At 38.3% G+C, this 10,874-nt stretch overlaps 1 protein-coding gene across 3 annotated transcripts in view; it reads left to right on the top strand.

Annotated features, from left to right (window-relative positions):
• The window catches only part of LOC120860466 (zinc finger protein 33B-like), an 83,990-nt gene that overhangs the window by 37,716 nt on the left and 35,400 nt on the right, over window positions 1–10,874 (top strand). The gene's annotated exons all lie outside the window — the stretch shown is intronic.

Below are 10,874 nucleotides of genomic sequence, written 5' to 3'. Positions count from 1 at the left end.
TGTAAGTGATATCAATAGTATACCTTTCGTTGTCTAACTAATTTCACTTAGCATAATGCTCTCAAGGTCCATTATTTTCCCCAATGTCAGGATTTCCTTCTTTTTATAGCCAAATAGTATTCCATTGTATATATCTACTACATTTTCGTTATTCATTTTTCTTGAATATTCATTCATCCCTGAATGTTTCCATCCCTTGGCTGTTGCAGGTAATGCTACAATGAACATGAGGGTGCAGATACCTCTTTAGGATAGTGGTTTTGTTTCTTTGGGGTTTATACCCAAGAGCGGAATTGTTGGATCATAAAATAGTTCTATTTTAAATTTTTTCAGGAGCCTCCGTAATGTTTCCATAATTGCTACACCAGTTTACATTCCCACCAACAGTGCACAAGGCTTCCCTTTTCTCTGAATCCTTGACAACATTTGTTATCTCCTGTCTTTTTGATAATAGCCATTTTAACAGCTGTGAGATAATATCTCATTGTGATTTTGTTTACATTTGATTAGTGATTTTGAGCACCTTTGGCCATTTGTATGTCTTTGGAAAAATGTTTATTGACATCCTTTGACCATTTTTAAATTGGATTATTTGCTTTCTTGCTTTTGAGTTATGTGTTCTTTATGTATTTTGTATATTATCAGAAACATGTCTTGGGAATATTTTCCTGTAGGTTGCCTTTCCAGATTTTTTGATTGATTCCTTGGCTGTGCAGAAGCTCTGACGCCTTTGTTTCGGCCACACCATGTGGCATTGTGGGATCCTAGTTCCCACAGGGGACTGAACCTGTGTCTCTCACAGTGGTCACTTAGAGGCTTAACCACTGGGCCACCAGGGAAGTCCCCAAAGCTCTTATATTTTATGTAGCCCTGTTTGTTTATTTTAGCTTTTTTTGCCTGTGCTTTTGGTATCTTATCCAAGAATGATTGCCGGGAATAATGTCAAGGAGCTCCTTCCCTGTGTTTTCTTCTAGGGTCTTATGTTTAAGTCTTTGATCTGTTTCAAGTTAATTTTTCTGAGTGATGTAAGATCAGGGTCCAGTTTTATTCTTTTGCAGGTAGATACCCAGTTTTCTCAACACCAGTTACTAAAGAGATAATCCTTTCCACATTGCGTGTTATTGGCACCCCCTCAAAAATAAATTAACTGTGTTAAGTGTGGTGTGAGTTTATGTTTAGGCTCTCTTTTCCACTTTTCTGCAACTGTTTTTATCACACATGAGTCTCCCTTTCATTGTAATTAGTATTCACTTAATGTAACTGAATTGGTTCTTAATTCATCCATTCAGCAACCATTTATGAACATTTATTATGTGACCTAGAATGAGATACATTTAGTGTTTATAAATAGAAATTCTTAGAATTATGTAGGACGTTTAGTTTTTATATTTTTACAAGTCTTATGATAGACCCTTGTATCCCTATCAAGGGAGGCTTCCCAGTAGCTCAAATGCTAATGAATCTGCCTGCAATACAGGAGACCTGGGTTCAATCCCTGAGTTGGGAAGACCTCCTGGAGAAGGGCATGGCAACCAACTCCAGTATTCTTGCCTGGAGAATTCCATGGACAGAGGGGCGAGCTACAGTCTATGAAGTCACAAAGAGTCAGACACAACTGAGTGACTAACACTTCCACTGTGATAGAGATATAAACAAAATCCTGTTTTGTTTTCCTTAGGATTGTTTTTTCTAGTGAAAAATTAAGAAGTGGACCTTTTAAGTTTAAGATTACTGTTTTTATTTTGGGCGATTTAATCTGTTTTCATTTATTATTGTTTGGTTTTAGGCCCTCTGTCCCACAATGTATTTACTTGCTGTGCTTTCTTGTTGGTTGTTCACACATATTTTATTGATTTACTTTATTTTGCTTTGTTTTTCTGACACTGGGTCAGCTTACAGTGCAATATTCTATTTTAACATAGGATCCCTAAGTGATACTGTGTTTCTCCACCTTACCTTACTTCTCCACCTTACCAACTTACTTTACTTCTCAATCAGTGTACTCTCCCTCTTCAGATATTTAAGCAGTCTCAGCCTTGGTACTCATGATACATAGCTTCATCAACAGATATAAAGATTTTTATCAACATATTCTCTATTAGCAACTTAAGAAAATATCACATTTTCAAACCTTTCCTTTCAGAAGCTATAAATTATCTTGTTGCAAACCCCTGTAGCTACTGGCTGTCAACTTACTGGCAGATATTTATTGCTGATTTTATAAATTCATTCACTATTTCATATATTCCACTTTCCCCTTTTTTGAATTCTGATTTTTTTATTTTGTTTTGTGCTATATCATGATACAATAAAGTGTGTAAGATGCATTCAATATAAGTGTATACAGCCTTTTTTTAAGACACATATATAAATCCTAGTAACTACCAACTAGGTCAACATATTTAATATTTCCGCCACCCCTTAAGGTTCCTTCATGATTTTTCCAGTCTTTAAAGAACAACTTTCCTTCCCCTTTGTGGCACTTGTCTATCATTTTTTATTAATTTTGCCTGTTACTGAAACTTAGATGTATAGAATTTGGGTGTACATTTTCACATGAGGCTTTTTTCATTCAATATATGTTTGATTCATCCATGTTGCTGCATGTATCAGTAGTTTATTTCTTGTATTACTGCATAGTATTCCACTACATGAAAAGACTATGATTTACTTATCCATTCTCTCTCTCTTTTTTTTTTGTCTTCTTGCCACTTTTATTCAACATATTATTGGAAGTCTTAGTCACAGCATCATCTGTCATCCCTTTCTCCTCCTGCCTTCAGTCTTTCCCAGCATCAGAGTCTTTTCCAGTGAGTCAGTTCTTTGCATCAGATGGCCAAAGTATTGGAGCTTCAGCTTCAGCATCAGTCCTTCCAATGAATTAGTCAGGACTTTAGGATGGACTGGTTGGATCTCCTTGCAGTCCAAGGGACTCTCAAGAGTCTTCTCCAACACCTCAGTTCAAAAGCATCAGTTCTTTGGTTCTCAGCCTTCTTTATGGTCCAACTGTCACATCCATACATGACTACTGGAAAAACCATAGCTTTGACTAGACAGACCTTTGTCAGCAAACGAATGTCTCTGCTTTCTTTTCTTTTCTTTTTTTTTTTTTTTTTTGGTCTTTTTTTTTTCTTTTTCAATTGAAGGATAATTGCTTTACAGAATTTTGTGGTTTTCTGTCATACATCAACAAACATGAGTTTGTGTTTTCAAGTCCTTGGAGTATCTTTACTATCATTATTCTGAATTCTCTTTCGGGGAGATTACTAGTTACTCTTTATTTGGTCTTGTGAGTTTCTACCTTGCTCTTTCATTTGTGCTGTATTTCTCTATCTTTTCATCTTTTTTTTTCTTCTAACTTGCTCCACTTGAGGTCTCCTTTTCCCAGGCTTTAGGATTGTATTACTTCTTTCTTTTGATTTTTGCCCTCAGAGGGAAATGTGGGTTGGGTGGTTTGTGTTGATTTCTTGTTAGGGATGACTTGTGCCTGTGTTCTAGTAGGAGGAAGTCAAGCAGAAATACTGGGACATATACACACACTTCCACACATACAGTTATAACCAAAGTATTCTAAAGAAGAGTACAGGAGATTGGCTTGCTGAGCAAGCGAACCCAGAGGTGATATCAAGCAATTGAAAGCAGAATTAGCTAATTGCTCAATCTGGAAATCTGAGCATGAGCAGAGGGCTACCTGGGGAATATAGCATAGAGAGCTCAACAAAGTAACTTACTTGGTGAAAGACAAGAGAGTGAAGGAAAAAAGGGGGAGAATAAGAAAAATAGAAAAGAAAAAGAGAAGGGAGGGAAAAGAGAAAAGAAAGGGGTGGAGACTATTGAGAAAAAAAGAAAAATAGATGAATAGATGTATGTGGAAAAGATTTGTATATATTCAAGAATAGTTACAGCTGGTAAAGAACTATAGGAAAAGCAGTGGAATATATAAAAAATAAAAACTCATTAAGAAAAAAGTAAAAGAGGAGAAAATGGAAAAAAAATCTTAAAATGAATTTTTTTTCTTTCTCTTTTTTTTTTGACAAACACAAAGAGGAAAACTCCAAACCACCCAACCAACATTTATCTTTTGGAGGTAGAAATATGTAGGGGGAATAAATCGTGTGATTTATAACAGAAAAATCTTTAAATGAATTTTTTTCTTTAACAAGGAAAACAGAGAAAAACTCCACAGCACTGCAAAAGGCTAATGTGAAGGTGGAAATATGATGGAGAATAAACACTGTGGTTTATAAAAAGACAGAATCTTAAAATGAATTTTTTTTTTAATTTTTATAACAAGAAAAAGAAAGGAAAACTCCACAACACTGCTAAAGGCTAGTGTGATGGTGGAGATACATTGGGAGAATAAACAGTGTGATTTATAAGAGGAAAAGTAAAAAGAAAAAAATATTAAAAAAAAGGTTCTCAAGGTCGTAGTTCTTGGTTGTGGAGTCTGCCCTTGTGGATGGAGGATAGGGTTGGATTAGTGTCCTGTGATGTTTTCCTGGTTAGGAGAGCTTGTGCTATTGTTAACAGTTGATGGAGCTGGATCTTGCCTCTCTGAAGGGCAGTGCAGTGTCCAGTAGTAGGTTTTGGAGTGGGTTCAGTATGCCTTTGGGCAGTCGTTCTAGCTTTCATGGTGTTAGGTGCATGTATTTCTGCAGCTGCTTCAAAGTGACCTTCTCAGCACATATGCAGTGTCACCAGCCCCCTACTCGTCCCTGGGATCCTGAAATGGTGCTTCTGTTCCCCTGTCCTGCCCTGTGTTGCTCGTTGAAGCTTGCTAGGTAGGTGCTTGTGTGGATGTTTTCTTGTGCCTTCTACATCACAGTGACTTGTGCGGGCTTCCCTCTGGCCCCTGAGCTTACCCTCTGTGTCACGGGGCTTGTGTGCACTTGTTTTGGCTGCCCAGGCCTGCCCTTTGCTTCCTTGTGTGCACTTGTCTTAGCTCCCATGCATGCACTCTGTTGCGGGGTTTATGTGCACTTGTTTCATCTCAACCCCTTGCCTTCTTTGTCATGCGTGTTATCTGTTCTTTTGGCTTGCCAGGAGGGCTGTGTGCACGGCCTGCTTGTATTCCTCCTGGCTGTCGGTGCCCTGGTCCCACTCTGTGCTGGCTGTGTTTGTCTGCTGTGTCACACTGGGCCACCTGGGCCCGCCCTCTGTGCTTCAGGGGTTGTACGCACTGGCTGGGTTTGTCCGTGGCGTCACACTCAGCTACCTGGGCCAGCCCTCTGTGCTGCGAGGGCTGTGTGCTGGCTGGGCTTGTATGCCGCACCACCCTCGGTTCCCCAAGCTTGCCGTCTGTTTGGGGCCACAGTCAGTGAGCTGTTAACAGGCTGAGAAGAGCAGTTTTCTCTGTTTACTGCCTTTAAGTCCCTGCTTTGCCTAGTTTTCCGAGAAAGTTCCCCCCTTGGGTTCACCTATGAGGGAAGTTTCCCTGTGCATGGGGACCCCTGCTGTTTTAGGGCTCCCTCCCTCCCTTGGGGCATAAGCTCCTGCCCAGAAGTTCTCCATCTTTTCCCTTAGAAAAAAATTTATTATTATTATTTATTTGGCTGCTCGAGGGATATTTTAACTGCAGCATGTGGGATCTAGTTCCCGGACCAGGGATTGAACCCAGGCCCCCTGCATTGGGAGTGCAGCATCTTAGCCACTGGGCCACCATGGGGGTCCCCGTCTTTTCCCTTTTTACGTCTCCATCCTCTCTCCTATCTCATTTCAGGGAGCTTAGCCTGTCTGCCTGGAGGCTGGGGTCTTCTGCTGTCGCCTAGAGGATGCTTTGTATGAGTTGTTCCATATATTGATGAGTTTTTTATGTATTTGTGGGGAGGCTGGTGATGTCCCCATCTTACTCCTCTGCCATCTTCCCCATTCTCCTTTTGTTTTGTTTTTTTTTCTTTTTTTAAAATTTAATTTAATTTAATTTTTACTTTATTTTACTTTACAGTACTGTATTGGTTTTGCCATACATTGACATGAATCTACCACGGGTGTACATGAGTTCCCAAACATGAACCCCCCTCCCACCTCCCACCCCATATCATCTCTCTGGATCATCCCCGTGCATCAGCCCCAAGCACCCATTCTCCTTTTGATAGGCATTTTCTTTTTGTATCTAGTAGCTTTTAAGTTATATAGTTTCATATTTTTTTAGTTTTTACTCTAGATACTACAATTTGCATTTGTGATATTGTTATTATAATAAATGTGTATGTTGATTTTCCTGCAGGGTTTCTTAACTTCCCTCCCTAAAACTAATATCTTAAGTGATAAAAGCTATAGGGAAATCTGTTGTTATAATATTGAGTATTTTTTCCTAGTTCCTGAAATAGCTCCAGAACAATTAAGATGGTGGTTTTTGTTTCAACCATACCTGAGTTTGTTAATGAAGTGACTTTTGAAATGTCTCTTAAGAATGAGGTACTGAGTACCAGGAGAACCAACCGTATGATTAGAGGGTTGTAATTCTCAGCCCCACCTCCCAACCTCTGAGGAGGAGTGAGTGGCTAGAGGCTGAATTAGCCACTGTTGACCAGTGATTTGATCAGTCTTGCATATGTAATGTAATCTCCATAAAAATCTGTGAACTTATGGGATTCAGAGAGCTTCCAGGTTGTTGAACATGGAGGTATTATTGGGAAGATAGTGAGCTCTGAGAGAGCATGGAAGTTTTGTACCCTTTTACCCATGCTTGCTTTGTGTATCTCTTGCATCTGGATGCTTCTGAGTTGTATCCTTTTATATTAACCCATTAATCTAGTAAGTAAGTTATTTTTCTGTGTTTTGTGAGCCACTCTGTCAGATTATTGAACTGAACAAAGAGGGTGTGGGAGCCTTGATTTTTATCCAGTGGTTAGATACACTGGGTTTACAGTTGGTGTCTGAAGTAGGAATGGTGTCACATGGAACCAAGCCTGGAACCTGATGCTGTAATGTCAGAATTTAGTTAATTGCTTGGGATGGGAAAAGTTCCCGTTAATTTGGTGACCTGAGTAGAGTAAAACAGAGGAATTGAGCTTTTCCTTTACAGAATTCTTGCTTTCATTTACCTTAAGTTAGTGCTTTACCTCTTCACAGACAGTACTAGAATCTTTAATCAGTTTAACCTTAATTATCCTATTACTAGTGTTTTGATGTATTTTACTTTCAGTGTTTTTCATGGATTCCAAAAGACATTATATTTGTTGCCTTAAATTCCATTTTCAGTTTTCTTTATATCATTTTCCTTAACTGTAGTACTTCTTGACTTGTGTGTATTATTGATAACTTTTTCAAACTTTATGTGGAAAATATATTCATTTTAGAAGAATATTATTTCTGGATTTAGAATTTTCTGGTGACATTTTTCCTAGCTCTTTTAAAATGACATTCCATTTTCATTTTCTCATTTGCAAGTTGCCCATTCAAATTTTTGCCCAGTGTCTTCTCACTTTCATAGTTTCTGTTGAGAGATTTGCTGTCAAGTTTGTTACCAAGATGGACTGCATTTTTGTCCTCATTAATTAAAAAAAAAAGTCTTTCTGTATTAGAGATAGGACTTCTTTGTCAGGTATATGTGTTCCAAATGTCTCTTTCCACTTTGTGTTGTACTGTTATTTTCTTTCTGTCTTTTGGTAAGGATAGGATCTTAATATTGTAGAATTATTAATGTAATTTGCATCCTATTTAAGAAGTCTTTGCTTATTCTTAGTGTCACAAAGGTATTTCTTATGGTATTTGCTAAAATTTTTACTGTTTTACTTTTCAAATTTAGATCTGTATACTGTCTAAAATGGATTTCTGTTTACAGTTAAAATAGCAGTAAATGCTCACTATAATTAAACACACTATTGAACTGGTTGTCCTTCTGTTATCCTTGTCAAAAATCAAGTGACATATATACATTTTGAACTCTTTCACTCTGTTGATGCATTTGAAAATTCTTGTGCCTGTATCACAATATTTTAATTATGATACATTGATAATATATTATACTTGATATATGGTACTTCTTATGGCTTAATTTCTCTTTAAGATTGTTTTGTGTATTTTTACCCTTTGCATTTTCACATATTTTAGAATTAGGTTGTCTGAAATTTTTTTTGCGATTGGTATGAATTTTTATACCAGCATGGAGAGAATTGATATTTTTACAATACTGAGCCTGTCTATCCAGGAATTTCTTACATCCTTCTATTTATTTGGGTCTTCTTATTTTCCTTCATTATATTTTTTGTAAAGACTTTTATATTTTTCATACCTGCTGTTTGTTATACCTTTAAAAATTTTAATATTCTGATATTTGTTATATTGAACTTGTATCTAATTTCTAAACCTTTTGAGCTTCCCTGGTGGCTCAAATGGTAAAGAATCTGCCTGCAATTCAGGAGACACAGGAGACCTGCATTCAGTCCCTGGGTTGGGAAGATCCCCTGGAGAAGGGAAAGGCTACCCACTCCAGTATTCTGGCCTGGAAAATTCCATGGACTGTACAGTCCATGGGGTTGCAAAGAGTTGGACACAACTGAGAGGCTTGCACTTCACTATTTGCATCCAAGTTTCAAGTTTATATAAGTGGGTTCTTTTGTCCTTTTGCTTTCCATTCCCTTTTTAAAAACAGAGGAATGGTCTGAAATAAAAACTTGGTCATGTATTTTCAGTATACTGTTGAATCTCTCCTTCAGCACCTCTGTCTCTGCAACAATGATGCCTGAAGTAGAGGCATGCACTCTGGTGTTGTATTAGTTGCTCAGTCGTGTCTAACTCTTTGCAGTCCCATGAACTGTAGCCTTCTAGGCTTCTCTGACAACAGGATTCTCCAGGCAAGAATGCTGGAGTAGGTTAACATGCCCTTCTTTTTTTCCCCCACTCTGGATGACATTGAAAACAGTTTAGTTGAATATCTTCTCCTGTATCATCTGCTGCACATCCTAATTATTGTCTCTGAATGGAAGAATTAGGACCTAAGATATGTATTGTAGTGAAATAGCATACTAGATTTTACCTACATTCTTAAGTCTAAATAAGAATAAAGTTTGTAATAAATTTCTTGTTAGTTTATTTCTGTGATTTATAGACAAACTTCTGTAGTGTTCAAAAGTATTCTTTAAGATGGAAAGTGATCACATACTTTGGAGTCTACTGGTCTAAAGTTACTCTATAGTGCATTCCTTGAGTACCTCTGTGGCTCTTTTTCTTATCTCAGCTCCTGTTTACCTTGTTACTCATTTCCTGAGGATGTTAGAGAGCGCTAGCCTTTGCTTGTGCAGTGGCATTATATTCATGAAGAACACAGTGTCACTCTTTATTCAATAGCTGTTCTTCCTCAGTGAAGCTCAAAACAGAAGTAGTTTTGCTTCTTATTTACATTAATCTATTGAGTGTATACTTTAACCACAGTACCTGTAACATATTACTCCATGGTTTTGGCCTTGGAGTACAGAATGAAGTAGGGCAAAGGCTGATAGAGTTCTGCCAAGAGAACGCACTGGTCATAGCAAACACTCTCTTCCAACAACACAAGAGAAGACTCTACACATGGACATCACCAGATGGTCAACACCAAAATAAGATTGATTATATTCTTTGCAGCCAAAGATGGAGAAGCTCTATACAGTCAGCAAAAAAAGAAAAAGACTGGGAGCTGACTGTGGCTCAGATCATGATCTCCTTATTGCCAAATTAAGACTTAAATTGAAGAAAGTGGGGAAAACCACTAGATGATTCAGGTATGACCTAAATCAAATCCCTTATGATTATACAGTGGAAGTGAGAAATAGACTGAAGGGACTAGATCTGATAGACAGTGTGCCTGATGAACTATGGGTGGAGGTTTGTGACACTGTACAGGAGATAGAAATCAAGACCATCCCCAAGAAAAAGAAATGCAAAAAAGCAAAATGGCTGTCTGGGGAGGCCTTACAAATAGCTGTGAAAAAAAGGGAAGCAAAAAGCAAAGGAGAAAAGGAAAGATATACCCATTTGAATGCAGAGTTCCAAAGAATAGCAAGGAGAGATAAGAAAGCCTTCCTCAGCGAGCAATGCAAAGAAATAGAGGAAAAGAACAGAATGGGAAAGACTAGAGCTCTCTTCAAGAAAGTTAGAGATACCATGGGAACATTTCATGCAAAGATGGGCTCGATAAAGGACAGAAATGGTATGGACCTAAGAGGAGCAGAAGATATTAAGAAGAGGTGGCAAGAGTACACAGAAGAACTGTACAAAAAAGATCTTCACGACCCAGATAATCATGATGGTGTGATCACTCACACTCACCTAGAGCCAGACATCCTGGAATGTGAAGTCAAGTGGGCCTTAGAAAGCATCACTACGAACAAAGCTAGTGGAGGTGATGGAATTCCAGTTGAGCTATTTCAGATCCTGAAGGATGATGCTGTGAAAGTGCTGCACTCAATATGCCATCAAATTTGGAAAACTCAGCAGTGGCCACAGGACTGGAAAAGGTCAGTTTTCATTCCAATTCCAAGGAAAGGCAATGCCAAAGAATGCTCAGACTACTGCACAATTGCACTCATCTCACACGCTAGCAAAGTAATGCTCAAAATTCTCCAAGCCAGGCTTCAGCAATATGTGAACCGTGAACTAACAGATGTCCTCAAGCTGGTTTTAGAAAAGGCAGAGGAACCAGAGATCAAATTGCCAACATCTGCTGGATCGTAGAAAAAGCAAGAGAGTTCCAGAAAAACATCTATTTCTGCTTTATTGACTATGCCAAAGCCTTTGACTGTGTGGATCACAATAAACTGTGGGAAATTCTGAAAGAGATGGGAATACCAGACCACCTGACCTGCCTCTTGAGAAACCTGTATGCAGGTCAGGAAGCAACAGTTAGAACTGGACATGGAACAACAGACTGGTTCCAAATAGGAAAAGGAGTA

Source organism: Oryx dammah, unplaced genomic scaffold, assembly GCF_014754425.2.
Source record: "Oryx dammah isolate SB20612 unplaced genomic scaffold, SCBI_Odam_1.1 HiC_scaffold_11077, whole genome shotgun sequence".
NCBI classification, from domain to species: Eukaryota; Metazoa; Chordata; class Mammalia; order Artiodactyla; family Bovidae; genus Oryx; species Oryx dammah.
Note: the sequence above shows the minus strand (reverse complement) of the source record. Positions and strands in the feature narration are given on the sequence as shown.